At 38.2% G+C, this 17,516-nt stretch overlaps 1 non-coding gene across 1 annotated transcript; it reads right to left on the bottom strand.

Annotated features, from left to right (window-relative positions):
* Positions 1–226: 226 nt before the first annotated feature.
* On the bottom strand, positions 227–308 carry TRNAS-UGA (transfer RNA serine (anticodon UGA)). Its single transcript has one exon. It is a non-coding gene; the product is annotated as a tRNA-Ser (tRNA).
* Positions 309–17,516: the final 17,208 nt, after the last annotated feature.

The raw sequence follows: 17,516 nt of genomic DNA, 5'->3' as shown, positions 1-17,516 counted from the left end.
CAACGTTGAAAATTGATAGTAATCAATTCTTGCAATGGAATCAATTTAGGGGCAGTGTGTAATATATTTCAAGTTCCTTAACCACCTAGCCGAGTCAACCATATAGATGGCTTTATTTTATTATTACCCATCGATATTCTAGGTTACAATTGATCCAAGAAGATAAACAATCCTCAAGGAAGATGTTTGTAATTGATACAAACAAAGTTTTGGAATCATTTCCATTCGTTGACTGTAGGATTTGAACCTACGCAGGCAATGCCCAATAGATTTCAAGTCTATCGCCTTAACCACTCGGCCAAGTCAACTACATATTAGATTTTGTTAATCTATTGCTACTACTTGCCATCCACTTGCTATCCACTCAAGTTAGAGGTTATATTATAATTATCCATTGACAGTCTACTTGCTATCCACGATTTACAATCGATTCAATATTCTACACCTCGAGTATAAATATTCCTCTGAGGATGAAGGTTGCAAAATGATACAAATGATTTTTCGGATTGGAATAATGTGTTTGCATATAGGATTCGAACATGTCACGTTAGCCACTCACTCAAGTGCACCATATAAATGGGTTTATAAGGCATGGCCTCTTAAATTTCAATCTAGAACCCTCTAACAAGTAAAAGCAATTAGCGGGTATCATATTTTTACACATCAACATCCTACTTTCTATCATCAGCTTACAATATACTCTTACTTCTTGAAGTCGAGGATAATTATTCCTCTAATGAGGAAGCCCGAAAATTGATAGAAATCAATTTTTCCACTAGTGTCATTCATGTGTTGAGTGTAGGCGTCGAAGCTATAGAAGCAATTCCTAATAGATTTCAAGTCTCTCACCTTAACCACTCAACCAACTCAAGCATACATATAGTTTTACTTTATTATTACCCTTCAACACTTTCTATCCTCGGCTTACAATAGATTTTCAACTACTTCCTCAAGGATAAATATTCCTAAAAGATGAAGTTTGAAATTGATATTACGTAGAATTTTGCCCTCGAGGATAAATATTCCTAAAAGAGGAAGTTTGAAATTGATATTATAATTTATTACCTAGAATTGTGTGTTGACTACAAGATTTGACTAAGGATTTGAATTTACACAATCAATGCCTAATAAATTTCAAGTCTATCACCTTAACCACTCAACGAAGTAAACCATATGTTAGTTTGAATTATAAAAATTATTACCCATAGAGACTCTAGTTTCTTCGCTCGGCTTACATTCATTCTTGACATGGATGATAATTTTTGCACTAGAATCATGTGTTGATTGTAGGCTTTCGATGTTATAGAGGCAATTCCTAATAGATTTCCAGTCTCTCACATTAACCGTCTAGCCATTTAACCATATTTTGTTATTACCCGTATTCTAATAGATTTCCACGATGCCTAATAGATTTCCAATCTCTCACCTTAACCATCTAGCCATTTAACCATATTTTGTTGTTACCCGTATTGTAATAGATTTCCAGTCTCTCACCTTAACCATATTGATGGCTTTATTTTGTTATTACTTACTATCCTTAGGTTACAATAGATTCTCAAAATAAATATTCTTCAAGGATGATGTTTGTAATTTTTTCTAACGTGGAACCATGCATTGATTGTAGGATTAGAGCCTATGCAGGCAATGCCCAAGAGGTTTCAAAGCTATCGCCTTAAACACACAACCAAGTCGACAACATATCAATTTAACATATTCTAGACTGTGTATAAATATTCCTTTAACAAGGAAGGTTACACAATTATATAAATGTTTTTCTGCATTGGAATGATTTGTTGACCATAGGATTTGAACATATTGCATTAGCCACTCACTCAAATGCACCATATAGATGGGTTTATATTGGTTTTCGTTAGAGTGTATTGTATTTTTACCCATCGACACTCTTCTTTCTCTCCTAGGTTTACCATAGACTCTTGATTTTGGAAATTGAGGATAACTATTCCTCTAATGAATAAGGTTGAAGCTATAGATTTTGAGTCTCTCACCTTAACCACTCAACCAAGTCAAACATATATATGAGTTTATTTTATTATTACCCATCAACACTTACTTGTTATCCTCGACTTACAAGAGATTCTCTACTCCTTACTCGAGGATAAATATTCCTCAAGGAGGAACTTGTCTGAAATTGATACAAATCAATTTCTTACATCGAACCATGCATTGACTATAGGATTTAAATCTACATACTCAATGCCCAATAGATTTCAAGTTTATCGCCTTCAACATTCGGTCAACTCAACATATACTGGGTTATAATATTTCTCTTCCAATGAGGAAGGCTAAAATTTTATAGTATTAATCTTTGCACTAGAATGATGTGTCGATTGTAGGTTTCGAAGACCATATAGGTAATGCCTAATAGATTTCAAGTCTCTCTCCCTAACCACCTAGCCAGGCCATATAAGAATTGCCTAATAGATTTCAAGTCTCTCTTCCTAACCACCTAGCCAAATGGCTTTATTTTGTTAATACCCATCTATACTTACTTGCAATCCTCAAGTTACAATATATTCTCTATTCTTTAACTCGATGATAAAGATTCCTCAAAGAGGATGTTTGTAGTTTAAAGTTGATACAAACCAATTTCTTTCTTGGAATCATGCATTGGTTGTAGGATTCGAACCTAAGTAGGCAATGCCCAATAGATTTCGAGTCTATCACCTTAACCATTCAACAAAGCCAACCATATGTTAATCCTTTTTGGATTTTATAATGTTATCACCTAATTGTCGGTCTACTTGTTATCCAAGATTCCGAATAGGTTCAACATCAAGGATAATTATTCCTCTAATGTGGAATGTTGAACATTAATAGTAATCAATTTTTACACTAGAATCCTATGTTGATTGTAGTTTTCAATGCTATAGAGGCAATGCTTAATAGATTTCAAGTCGCTTGTGTTACCACTCAACCAATTCAAGTATATATATGGGATTATTTTATTATTACCGATCGACACTTACTTGCTATCCTCGGCTTACAATAGATTCTCTAGTCTTTGCCTCGAGGATAACTATTCCTCAAGGAAGAAGTTTAAAATTGATAAATCAATTTCTCCGTTGTGTGGAGGGGTTCCATGTTTGGAACCACAACACACCACCTCGACGGATTGAGGTGAGGGCCTTCTCGACAGGTAGAGAAGGCCACGTGAGTCATGGGCTTGTAAGTTTTCTCGACGGATGGAGAAGACACCCATGATTCACATCATGGGAGGATAAGCTAGAGAAAAGGGTGGTTGGGCGGTATGTTTAACACGTCCAAATTCCTTACTTAGTTATCATTCATGTAGTCAAGCAATGTCGATACGCAAGTCCGAGTTCGAGTCCGGTCGAAGATCCACCCTAATCACAAAATTTCGGTGGTGTAACAAATGGGGAGAGAAAGGGGTATGAACACCATATAAAGTTAAAATTTATCACGTTTTCGGACTTGTCTTTGGCCTTAACAAGTTACTAATTCACGCTTAGTGACCGGAATCGGAACCCGAAAAATCCTTCACGACCATCATTGCGGAGTAATTGGATTGACAAGATTGGTTTTCCAGCAAGATGGCTCATTAATGTGTTAAATACCAAATTCGTTAAATTCTTGTAACTTTGTTTCCCAAGCTTGGAATTTCGTGCAGAAAATTACGATTTGCTCCTTTTTTACCATGATTAAGTTAAATCAGTGCTTGTACAAGATAACTTAAATATAAATCATATTAAAAAATTTTAAAAATAATAAGTTCACGAGAGCATGTAAATACAACAAGAATATTCTCAGCTCCATACATAGAGTGATCAAGAGATAAATGAAAGAAGAATAGGTAGAAAACAGTACATGGAGAAGAAAAGATCACAAGTGGAGCTCCATGGGTGGGTATCTTCGAGTTTCGGTGCAATGTCTCAACAAACGATAGCCACATTGCCTTTTTGTCGTTGTTGATCTTGCACGCCCTCTTGATTTGTAGCCCTTGAGCTCATTTTGGATTTGAGTAGCATTTCCGTGTTGTTACTAACTTCCCCCCTCAACATTGAGCCCTCTTCACCCTTTTATAGAATTCGAGAGGTTCTCTCTCAAATAAAAATAGTGGGTGTTTTTTCTTTGGGGTGTTGAAATGGAATGATTTTATCAATACTCAAATACGTATTTATATAGCATGGTTTGAACACTTCAATACTCAAACACGTGCTTATATAGCATGGTTTGAGCACAAGCATGTTGCCACTCACAAGCATGCATGAACACTACTTGGCATTCATGCAAGCATGTCACTTAGCATTCATACAAACATGACATTTTGTGATCATGCATTAGCCTATATGAGGTGGCGACATTTCATAATATCACATATTGATGTATTGAAGGTTATAAGATCATTATATGTATTATATGATCTATCTTTGTATTTAAGGTCAAACATAGTTTCTTTTTTGACGAGTTTGGAGTTTTGGTATGTGTACATAAGAATACCACCAAGTTCAGATATTGATCGTACCTTAGGTTTGATGAAGATGGAGGCACACATGTATGAAGCTAGAGCTCTGCCACACTACGAGAGTCTCTATCAAAATAATAAAGATGACCCCTTCATGAAGGTAGATAGAACATATGCTTGTGTAATCCTCTCACATTTCCACAAAATATAACACGTTCTTGACAAGAACCTCATGAATCTTAACAAAAAACAACTTTACACCCTTCCTCAATTTTAAAACATTTGTGGCCTTAGTTACAAGGAGCTCTCCACATACAACATACCAAAAATATAGAGGTCAAGGACGTCCAAAGTTAAACTCTCAAAATGCATTGGAAACACGTTTTTTAACTATATCTTGTTTACCTTATCCGAAACACTATTTTTGTCAATGTCCTTTAGAGATATGCCCAATTTTTCCATTTTTGTGTTTTTGTTCTTACGGATTTTATCTATATTAGTATATTACTTATCAATAAAAATGTCAAAGATGTTGCTTTTAATGAGAGGTACCAAGTTCAAATCTAGAATCCTTTTATGTTCAAGTTGTAACTACATCTTATCTATCTTAGCAACAAGAGGTTCTCAGTTCAAGTCCAAGCATGTTCGAGTTTTAAGCGCACCTTCTTAATTTTAACAACATAGGTAACAACTTTGGTTATGCCCTTTAAAAATAATGAATGTAACATATCGATATCAATCATTTGAATGCTTCGCATATTTACAAAGCCATGCAATTCGATCAAAATGGTATGACTTTGGTTTGAAATGCTCATCCATGATAAGGTTTTCGTTTGATCGACCTTGAACCACACACATCTATTTAGAAACACAAAATATCAACTTTCATAAACAATATATATGCAATCTCGAGTGTGACCATCTGCACGCATATAACAAAAATAAATAAAGACTTGGCACTAAATATCTAAAATCCGATGGCCCCCTTAAAGTAAACGGAAATCATATGATGACGAAAACATAAGGTAATAAGATAATGGGATCGTCCACTACTCATTTCATCAATGATTACGATTAAGAAATGGAACTATTTGCACTTATACCAGCGTCCAAATTTTGAAGGGACTACTAAGGCAAACACATCAACTCACATCATCACGAAATGAAAGATTTGACATTTGAGCCATCACCAAAAAAGCTCGGACCATAAAGGAAAGGATGGGACGAACATGCCATAATGGCCGAAATAGATGCATGAAGTGGGGGGCACTTTCACAACCCATTGAGGGAAATGGTTCAAACTTCAAGGTGCACGCACGTAATATAAGATGATGATGACGAAGAAGAATATGAATGCAAAATAGAAGTCGCATTGAAGCCAACCAAGATTTTGACACTTCATCCATAGTAAATCCTTACATTCTTCACCATATGCGACAACATTGTAGACTTATGATTCTAGTGCTGGATAAATGAAGAAAATTACATGTGGCGATGACCTAGCTATGGGGCCAAAAACAACGCATTATGGTATCCAATACTCCCCTGTTCTCGAGATTAGTTTTACTTATCATCACACACATCGTTACTTCGAGGTACCCATGCATAGGAGCCCAGGATGGCCCAAGGAGAGGTTGTTGGTGGTCAAAGAAAAATGTAAGTTACAATAGCTACACTAGAAAGGAAGAAGCATAAACATTGGTATGTCCCCGGGGAGTTACACTACACTCCAGTAGCACCTAGACTACGCGTACATGTGCATTGGCCCAGAGCTCTAACATTACCCCAAAAGGCACCTAAACAAAATGCAACTAACATTTTTTTGTAGTGCATGCCATCCTTAGTGATGACATTCCCCACTACCATGGAATTGAGAGCCACGGTGAGAGTGAGGGTGAGAGAGAGAGAGAGAGAGAGAGAGAGAGGGAGGGAGGCATGCCTAGGGCATTGGATGGAGCTAGCTAGCAAATAGATCTCCAATCCATGGATCTAAATGTCGGTCGGTCGACGAGAAGGTTGTTGACACATGAGCGTGTGGGCACATTGGAAGTACGTTTGGGGCGGCCCAACTCCCGGCCACGACAACAAAGTGACAAGTCGAAGGGGAACGGGGCCGGGGCCGGGGGTACGGAGAGTTAGGTACTTAGGTTAAGTACCTAACAATGAGCTAGATGAGCATTCAATGGACTCGGGGTTGGAAGGGTGGATTAGGTCGAGCTAGGATGCGCATAAGAGCTCCGGCATTCCATGGATTCAGATCGATCGGAAGGATGGATTGTGTTGAGCTCGAGGTAGGGTACGCGTAAGAGCTCCCGACCAATCAACGGACTCTCGGATCGATCGGAAGGATGGATTATGTTGAGCTAGGGTTAGGGTGCATGTAAGAGCTCGGCTACGCCATTCAACGGACTCTCGGATTCGATCGAAAAGGATGGATTATATTTTGAGTGGAGTGAGAGCTCGGCTCGGATCGGTTGAAAAGGATGGATTATATTTTGAGTGGTGTAAGAGCTCGGCTCGGTATATAGAATAACCGCCTGTCCATGTCGGTGCGCTCGGGATGCCTGCAGAATCATTACTACTACTACTACTACTACTACTGACTGATTGATGGACTTCAGATGCAAAGATAGCCATTGTGTATATATAATTAGAGAGATATGTAGAGGTGTGAAAGTAGTAGTCTACTACACCACTAACTAACTAACTAACTAACTAACTAACTGCCTATAACTTAATTATGTAGGTTAGTGAATCATTAAGGTGCTAATGAGGTGGTTAAGTAGCTAATTGCTAGTTGAAAATTCATGGATTTGTAAGGGAGGTGAGGGCATTGGTGAGAGCTTGGACCTGCCTCTGCAGGGAGACGATGTAATGGGCAGCTTCCTCCAGCAGCTCTTCCACCCCCTGATTAGCATCTGGGCCCCCCAAGAGCTGGACTCCATCATCATCATTAGCTCCTGGTTGTGCGTGATTAAGGTCCTGATTGTGGTTTAATGGGTTCTCATTATGTTCTAACAAGTGCTGATTAGACCTCCTTGGGCGGAGATTAAGGCTTGAGTGGAGCTTCTTGGGGTTCTGTGGCAGATAATCACGGAACGCGGTGGCCTGCTGGGCCCGTTTCTGGGAGGGATTAAGGAGCATATTATTCTGGGCTAGGTTTAAGTGGGGGCAAGTAGCGCCTAATCGGAGGTGATTAGAGAGGAGGAGGGAAGGGTTAGGGAGCATTGGAAGGAAACGGTGAGGTCTTCTGCTGCTGCTGCTTCTTCTTCTTCTTGAGTGGGGGCGATAAGGCCAGCGATTCAAAGAGAGGAGGCGGCGATGGCGGCGGCGGGGCCCAAGATGGCGGCGCAGGGGAGAGGAGACAGGAGGGGTAGTACTAGTACTAGTACTAGTAGTAGTAGTAGGGCTGAGAGGAGAGGGAGCGGCGGCGGCGGCGGCGGCGTCGGAGAGGGAGAGGTGAGCGGCAGCCCTGAGGGCCAAGAAGCGCCGCCCGAAGAGGCGGAGAGCGTCATCATCATCATCACCATCACCATCATGATGGTGATGGTGATGGTGATGGCCATGGTGGTTATGACAGTTATTGTGAGGAGGAGGGGGAGAGGCGGCGCCGGCGGCGGAAGGGCGGCGGAGGTGGAGATGGCGGCGGAGGCGGAAGGAGGATCTCCGCCCCACAGCTAGTGGAGATGGAGGCGTACATTTCACCATCTCTCTCTCTCTCTCACTCTGTGTGTGTGTGTGTCTATCTCTCTCTATTTGTATATCCTTCTGTGTGTGTGTGTGTCTCTCTCTCTCTCTCTATTTGTATATCCTTCTGTGTGTGTGTGTGTGTGTGTGTCTATCTCTCTCTATTTGTATATCCTTCTCTGTATGTGAGTGTGTGTGTGTCACTCTCTCTCTCTATTTGTATATCCTTCTCTCTTTGTGTGTGTGTCTCTCTCTATGTCTATCTGTTTGTGTCTCTCTCTCTCTCTCTGTATGTCTATCTGTGTGTGTTTGTCTCTCTCTCTCTCTCTCTATGTCTATCTGTGTGTGTGCGCGCGCGCGCGCGCCACTCTCTGTCTATCTGTGTGTGTGTGTGTGTCTCTCTCTCTCTCTCTCTCTTCTCTGTGTTTCTCCCTCTCTTCTGTGTGTGTGTGTGTCTCTCTCTCTGTGATGACACCAAAATACATACACACACTCACTCATTCACACACATATTTATAGTGTGTGTGTGTGTGTGTGTGTCTCTCTCTCTCTCTCTCTGATGACAATGCCAAGGCATCATCCATATGGTTTATTAGAACCATTACCAATTCCAAGCAAGCCGTGACAATCCATTGCTCTAGACTTCATCACAGATCTTCCAGTCTCTAAGGGGTTCAATGCGATTATAACGGTGGTTGATCGATATACGAAGATGGCTCACACACTCACTCATTCACACACATATTTATAGTGTGTGTGTGTGTGTGCGTCTCTCTCTCTCTCTCTCTCTGTGATGAGACCAAAATACATACACACACTCACTCATTCACACACATATTTATAGTGTGTGTGTGTGTGTGTGTGTGTGTGTGATATTTTTTTGTTTTTGTTAGTAGTGGTAGTAGTAGTAGAAGGAAATACCCCCACCCCCTATATTTGGTGTTCTAATCACTCACTCACTCTACAAAAGAAAGGCTCCTTCATACATACATTACATACATACATACATATAGCCATCAGAAACCTAGAAACCCCAAATGGGAGACCAGGAGGTCATGGGTTCAACCCCGTGCATTCCACACATTGGCATTTAGTGAATTGAGAGATGTGTGTGAAGAAGTAATAGAGAAAGCGAGAGAATCGGGTTTCGAACCCACGACGCAGTTCTAGTTGTGTAATTCTAATTACGAAAAGAAAAGCTGAGTGTGGGTGTGTGCATGTGCCAATTTTCAAGAAACATTTTGCCAAAATGCATGAGAGCATTGCTCATTCCTCGAATATCTCTACTCCATCGTTCCGTTCCTTCTGTCCCGAGTGTGTCCATTAGAAGCTCAACTGCACAAGTGTGCTCGCGTGTGCAATTGAGCTTCCAGTGATTCCCTAACAGACGTGCGTATATGACCTGACACCCCCGAGGAGGTGCGGCCTTCTGTTAATGTGTTTAGCATGTCTCGTGCACACCTGATGTAGATGAAAGACGTGACAGATAAAACCGAATCAAGGTTTGTACAAAGATCATTGTTCCCAAGGGAGAAAATGCTAGTACTTCCCTTGAGTGTTTTTGTGGTTCATGTGGACATCCTACCCATGCAATGCCCCGAGACATCAGGCACATTGTGAACAAATTTTACATTGCATGCATGCATATGCATATCGCACCCACAAACAGACCCACCAACCTATTATTTTACCAGTACAAGATACTTGTTCTCATCATCAGGGTCCAATGCAAATTCTTTCATTCATTGCTCACTTTGTGATCAATTGTTCAAGAACAAAATTTTCAAGAGCTTGTCTATCAACAGGAACGAATTTTCAAGGTGTATGTTCGGGATAACTTTCATTATATACCAAAGTATATTAAAAAATGTTGAAAGGTACTTCCGTTTTCCTTTTTATATGTATCACGTGTTTGCAAGGAGGGATGCGCACTAATTGCATTGTAACTGTTAAACTCGATTAAAGATTCATTGCTTTGAGTTGTCGAGCTTGCTTTTCCTACCAACCCCCCACATTGGCTTATTTGAGGGTCGTCTACTACAGACACATTTATTTGACTCTTACATTCTTTTCAAATTCGTTTTAGTTAGGAACCATATCATGTTTTATGGAAATATCTAGTATAAATATTCCTCGACTGGTTTTAACAAAAATATTTCTCAAAGTGTTATTATACACAGCCACCACTCCAATCCTCGTCAAAAAAAGTCAAATCCAAGGATTACGCAAAATGTGAGAAACTCTCATGCGGACAAGGATTAAATCTTTGTGATTGGCAAACGCCCCATAAATTTGGTCTAAGTTGGGTCTTTTGTACTGAGATCTCTTGTTGTAGCAAAGAGGCATTCATCTCTCCCCTTATATATGTTTTAAAGTTATTAGAGGCATTGAAGTTATTAGGAAAATGAAGAGTGGAGACATATTTTTAACACTTTCCTAAACACACTTGAATGAATGAAGTGACAGAAGACCCGCAGAGGGAGTTCTAAGAGACTTTTGTGATTGAATAAATAAGGTAGACAGAATATTTGTCCATCAATTTTCACCTTTAGATTGTTGGTAACTAAAGTTGGTTCTTCATGTGGTCTCCATAAAGAGCACATGTCTATGGTCTCTTTGAATCTTCGGAATTTATGCCTATGTATATAGATAGCGATTAGAAGACTATATGTAGGCACTAGTATGGAAATAGAGACCTCTTTCTTGGCCAACATTAGTATTTTGTTAGTAAGTATTTTCTTTCTTGCTTTTGGTCTATCATCGAATATTAAAGGTCATATTCTTGAGTTTACGAAGTTCACCTCCACTAGATATTGCAATGTTACTGTTTGGACGTATCTTTAGCAAAACATTGATTCTCAAATCTAGTTATGCATTGTCATTCATTTCATAGCAGTAACTAGACTTTCTAATGTTACACTTGACTCATGGATGGAGAGGAGACTTATTGTCCTCTTGTTGTGATAACATCCAACCATTTTCCATCCTACTAACTTAACCTAAGATGTGCTCCACATTCACCAAAATGTCGTATGCATCTATACCCAATGCCACATGGATAGAGTTGTCTATGAAAACATATTAGAACTACTGATTATAGAGCAAGTATATGAAGTTCAATAGTATATGGCCATGATCATTATAAAGACTTTTCCCTAATCACATTTCACTATCAACTCTCTACATGCATGCATCGCTAGTAAACTAAACCATAGGAACATGCATATTCCAAGCGGATGACTTCAAATAGATATTAAATTATCACACTCATAATTTTCCAAGATTCAAGTAGATCGTAGCTTGTACCTCTTCATATGTCATACTAATGCATTATTTAACTCTGGTTGTAATTGGTGTGTGGATGGTAGTAACCATTAAGAGTAAGCAAAATTATGGTTCGATTATAACCCACAAATTCATATTAGGTTCTTGGTCCTAATGAAGTCCATCTCTTCCACACAAATGAAGACGATGTTACAATGAGTAGCCCAAGTGAACAAAGTTGGCCTTTCCATTTAATATTGTTGGGTTAGAATCCAACTTAGCAAATTCCTATAGTATGTTGACCAAGAAGCTTTGTGGCCCTATCCTACCCCCTCTAGAGTTACATACACCACACTAAAGTTTACGATATGTTGCTACTAAGCTATCTACAAGACACATAAATTAACCTAGATAGTAAATTAGACTTCCTTATATTAAGCAACATACAAGACACTCAAGATTGCTACATGTTGTTAGAAGGCTAGCTTGCCAATACCACGCATGGGCTTTACTCTTACAACAACTTTTGTGTCATCCTTTCACCCTTATTTTCATATCTTCTTATCATCATCTCTACCTATCCCCCTCACATACTAGGATTTTCATCCTTTCTCCCTCTACCACCACCTTTTGTAGGTGGTGCATAGAGCAACACATAAGAAACACAACTTTGAATCACTTGCTCTTATCTCTATACTACACATGGCCTTGCAAAAGCCGTCACCAACACCTTCTTGTACAACATCGAGTACCTAAGCCACTCAGGTTAGACCTTTGTCTCCATTTAGCAAGACACTTCAAAATTTGACATGTCAAAAATAGACTTATTAGCTATGTTTGGCAAGTAAACTACAAAACGGTTGAGTAAGTAGCAACTTAAACTTTAAGACTTCCCATCATAATATTTTCATCACTTCTTTGTATAACATTCTACTCTTGAACAATTGCAAAGGTAAAGTAGCAAGGTAGAAAGCACTCGATGGTTCATCCAACGTTGATAAACTTAACAATGAAAGAAAAAGTATGGGTACTATACCGGTCACTATGTCCTTTGAATTGTGTTTGTGGGGATTTGTTTGGCTTATAAAAAATTGGGACAACTAATTGTACTTCGAAGTCACATTCCATTTTCACAATACAACTTGTCTAACAACATAGCTTATTTGAGCTTTAATGAAGTTGATCAATGTGTTTTACTAGTCAATCAGTTTAAACTGCTACAACTCTCTCTTTGTAGTCCAAAAGGCTATGTAAGTAGTCTCATTTTCTTGAACTTGATCGGAGGGAGATTCCCCGATTTGTGTATAAGCCTCCTTATATAGTCTCTTTGTAATAATCCTTCCTAACTAATGGGAAAGTAGCTTCATTTTGGAAAAAAAATAGTTTGTTGTTAATAATCAGTCAAGGAATGGAAATGACGAGAAAAACAATACCCATGCATCAAGGAAGTGCCACAAGCATAGATCTTTTGAGTCTCATCATAGGCAAAAAGAGAACCAATTGCTAAATAGGGTCTAGTAACTAGTGCCGTTTTTTAAAGAAAAAAAATTCAGAACATGCTCCTTAACTTGGGTACAATTTTAGAACTACTTATACTACAAACTACCTAAAATTTCAAGAGTTTGAATGCCACTTGTTGGTGCATAAAAATTGGTAGGACATATGTTATCTTTTGCAAGGAGAAAGAACATTAGATTGTGTAAAAGCAAGCAAGACTATAGGCATGCTTTTTGGATCCTAATCTTAAGGTAACTGTGTCCCTTTTAGTATGGGAGATTAGAGCCGATTTACCGTATGTAGGTTGTTCAAGCTCAACAGTGTAAGAAAGCACATGTTTAGTGAAGAAGCTTGCCCATACCATATAGATGGGCCCATCATAACAAAATGAAGACACGAATATGAATGTGGTACAAATGTTTCACAAAGCATAAACAAGAACTCTTGATACTAAATTGGTGGTGATTTTGAAAGACTTAAATTCAACACATAAATGTGAAGTAATAGAAGGTTGTATTTACATAATTGTATGTCTAGAATATTGTCATTTCAATCAATCAAGGATAATCAAACAAATGGATTAACTAATGAAAATGAAGGCCTTATTCAACATATGTGACTTCAAAGCATAAGATTAAATGCTATGTTAATGGAAAACATTGTATAAAATGATAGTAATTGACGCTATTGACTACTCTACTACAATAGTTCATGATTCTCCGAGGAATTCACAGTTGTTCATCTTTAAAATAACATCTCTAATCTATTTAGCTAGAAGTTATTCATGTGCCTCACCCTAGATTCATGATTAATCCTATATTTTGACCCTTTCCCCTCATTTCAAGGGGCACATCTAGTATTTAGAGTTTGCCTAAATTTGGTACCATTCCCATAGCCCCACACAAGAACATTGTTTTACCCCTAAATGGTTCAGTCAAATATTGTGATTCGATGCATATCAGGGAGAACCAACTAGTTCTAGGTTCGAGTGGCATTCCAACCCTAACGACAACTCATTCCTTGGATTTTCACCATCACTTGATTCAAACCTCCAATTAGCTTCACCCAAACTTCATCTTGGTTATGCATAGATTACTCAAGTTTGAGTTTATAACCAATGACTATGCCCCAATAAGACTCGTTTTTATTATGTTGTTTGAGATATATGGATTACGTGCATGGCAACAAAAATATTGCTTGAGAACAATCAATTGAAACTTTCCATATTTGGTGTAATGCATTAAAATTAGTTCAATTAGCTCATTCAATTAAATGTCATTTCTTGGACAATATGAACACATTAGGAAATAATAGCTAGAGTAGAGGAAAGAATCTACCTTCCAACCCATTGGACACATTAAATCAATGATTCATAGCCATCAATATGTGTGTGAGATCAAAACTTGGGGATGTCAAGCCTAAATTGATATGTTTCATAGTCCTAGCACATTTTTTAGGGGACAATAGGAAGGACAAACATTGCACATGGAAATCAAATATCCTTACATATTTGCCCAGTTGTAGTGCATGCAAAGCCACTCGTTCTGTAGCATGAACATGCCTCCTTTATTCACATATATTGAATTATTCTTCTGTGTAAACATTTACGGTAGTCAGGGTGAGACTAAGTTAGGCATTGGATTTTTCACGAATAAAGGTTATATGCAATATTTCATTCATGTACTTGCACTAATTTTTTTACCTCAACAAAGAGAGATCATTGTGTGGTTTTGACATCATGTGAAAACTCAACTAGGGTACAGAAACTAAGCAGAACCTTGCTTGAAAAGATCGTGGAATTGTTTCACAACTTTCGAAGTGCCAATAAAGTATATAGTATACTAGTTTATATCACTTACACATGTTTATTATGGGGTCTTTTTCATCGTTTTGGATGCTCATATTGTTTCCTTACATGCTTGGGCTCTAAAATATTGATAATTGGCTCCTTCATTTATTTTGTCACACTTTAAAAAACGTATTTCTGGTTCATAGAGCACATTGTGAGGGGATATGGGTAAAGGTAAGCATCACAAATGGGTAAACCCCCCACTAGCTTTCAAATATTTATCATGCTCTGACATGCACCAAGTTGTAAGTACTATATAGTATAGCATTTGCCAACTAGGAATGACCTTGCTTGAAAGAGATGGCCCTGGGCAATTTCTATCGAGCCACCAATAAACTTTAGTGCTCTCATAGTTTAAATGTGCATCTACGTATATAGGCACTAGAGCCTCTGTCACATTTTCCATGGGCCTCCGTTTCATAAGATCTCCTTAACCCCCCATTCACGGACATCTTTAATAATTGGTGGTGATCATCCAGTTACCTTGTCATTATATCAAGCCATTTGAAAGTAGCTACATGTTATTGAATGGGGTGCAATGGCAGCAACTCACATTTCGAAAACAAGCGAATACTTCTCTTCCCACCATGTCATTTGTACATGAACAAAATTCAATGATGAATGAGCTCTAGCGCTACTGCATTTGAATGACACACATCACACACATGTATTAAACAATGCACCAATATTGTGGAAATTTGTTGTTTAACAAATTCCAAGGTTGAGATATGTTTGGCATGTGAATACGTCATGTTTGCATGCATGTTACCCGACATAAACCTAAACATAAATGGGGACGTACATATAGATATGTATATTATGGGAAATGGATGATTATTATCACATATACATTTCTACGTAACTTACATTTCTACATATTTTACAACTCAAAGGACATGCATATATAATCAATGTAAACATGAGTTTGTGAGGCATGTTGCGAAATACCACACCAATTGCATGAAAGCCACATATATTGCTCATTTTCGGTTTTCGAGACTTCCAATCTAAAGTTTTTCGCCATACAATAATCCATTTCTACGGAAACTTTTCTCACAATTCTGAAAATATAAAAATCTTCAACTTTTTAGAAAGCCAAATTTTACTAAAATCACCATGAACAAAGTTACAATTTATGAAATGAAATTCTTAAGGAAGCTTGAGTTGCATTCTCCAAATGTAAGTAATGGATCTAAGCGAACTCTTTCGCGAACACCATCTACCAAACACTTCTTTTTACAATTTCATTTTCCAATGCATTGATGAGATTTGAGATAGAGAGATGTATCACTTAGGTTTCTTTCCGAGTTCTCTAGTTCTCTGGGCAAATGTATCAGTTTTTTTTAAGGTCTACTATGGGATATCCTCCTTATTTAAAATCAAATTTCCAAAAGTATGAACCTTTACCAGCCAAGATTGCTATCAAACTAGGTTGATTAAATAAGTCTTTAAAATTTGTACTAAAGATTGGGTTATTGGATGTATATGTATATATTTGTAGACTAGATCCTAGAGTGAAAAGACATAGAAGGTGTACAAATTGCATATGACTCATGACTACATTCACATTTATAGGATACATACAATTACTACACACAACAACATTGCGTAGGCCAAGAAGCTAAAATATCCTAGTGGCATCCCGAAACTTGTTCTAACCTCTAACATGATGGAGTGGCAACATGGCATGGCCCAAACGGTGGTGTGAACGTACCATCCCATTCCCTCAAAAGATAAATAAATTATCTTTTTTACTATTTTATTTTCATGCACCCTATAAAAAAGAAAAATATGTGATGTGGCAATTATTTGTTGGTTTGTTTATTTGTGTTTTGATTGGTTGCACATGCAAGCATGTGATAGATGGAAAACTATAAATTAGAGCACGTGCTCCCGTCACAATCCATGCTATGTGACCAAAATGATGCCTTTTCATACTTGCCCGGACAAACTCAATGCTCTTCCAGAGAAAACCTTGCCATTTTCTTTTGTCCAACACAAGTCAAGGAGAGAGAAATGACCCAATTCTTAAGGGTGATCCTCACTAATTAGACTTTGTTTTTTTGTGTGGGAGAGGGGGTTGCTTTTTTCCACCACAAGAAGAAGAGAGTAAAAATATCAAGTATGGTTGTGTCTTTATTGTATGTATACACTCTTTCGCTATGGTTTCGGAGATCAAAGCATGCCATGAAGATTGGTAGGTGCAAATCACATTGAACTCTCTAGGTCAAGGCGAAGGGGGATTTTAATTTTTGGTCCCTCCCTCTGAACATTGAGATTTATTTACTTACTTATCTATCTGTAAATCATCCCATCAATCTGTTGCGACTTTCTCCTTTCCCATCCTTGTTTGGATCATTGCAACCCACCAACCAACCCACCCACCCACCCAACTACACCACCTTTTTACCCCTCACGTTTTACTACGACAACGGCTCGTAATCCCCACCAACTTACAGCTTGAGTTAGTGGACATATTTGAATCCATGCATTTTTACTTGCACTACACATCCACACATGCAGATACTATATTCAATGCAATCATTTCACCCCACCATCAAGCAATGTCTCTCTATGCACGTGCATTACAATTTATGTCTCTATTATAGCGTCAATGTCACGAAAGTCGACTTTCAAAAGTGACAACTAAGTTATGTACCTAAATTGTAGCCAATGAAGAGATAATTGATAATTACTATTGAACCCACTCCAAGGGCTACTAAATCATTTTTAGTCAGTTTATTTCAAACAACTTTCCCTAATGGGTTGGAGAAC

This window comes from Azolla caroliniana, unplaced genomic scaffold, assembly GCF_043228905.1.
Source record: "Azolla caroliniana isolate FFs.n. ecotype wild unplaced genomic scaffold, voAzoCaro1.0.p SCAF_15, whole genome shotgun sequence".
Classification (NCBI taxonomy): domain Eukaryota; kingdom Viridiplantae; phylum Streptophyta; class Polypodiopsida; order Salviniales; family Salviniaceae; genus Azolla; species Azolla caroliniana.
Note: the sequence above shows the minus strand (reverse complement) of the source record. Positions and strands in the feature narration are given on the sequence as shown.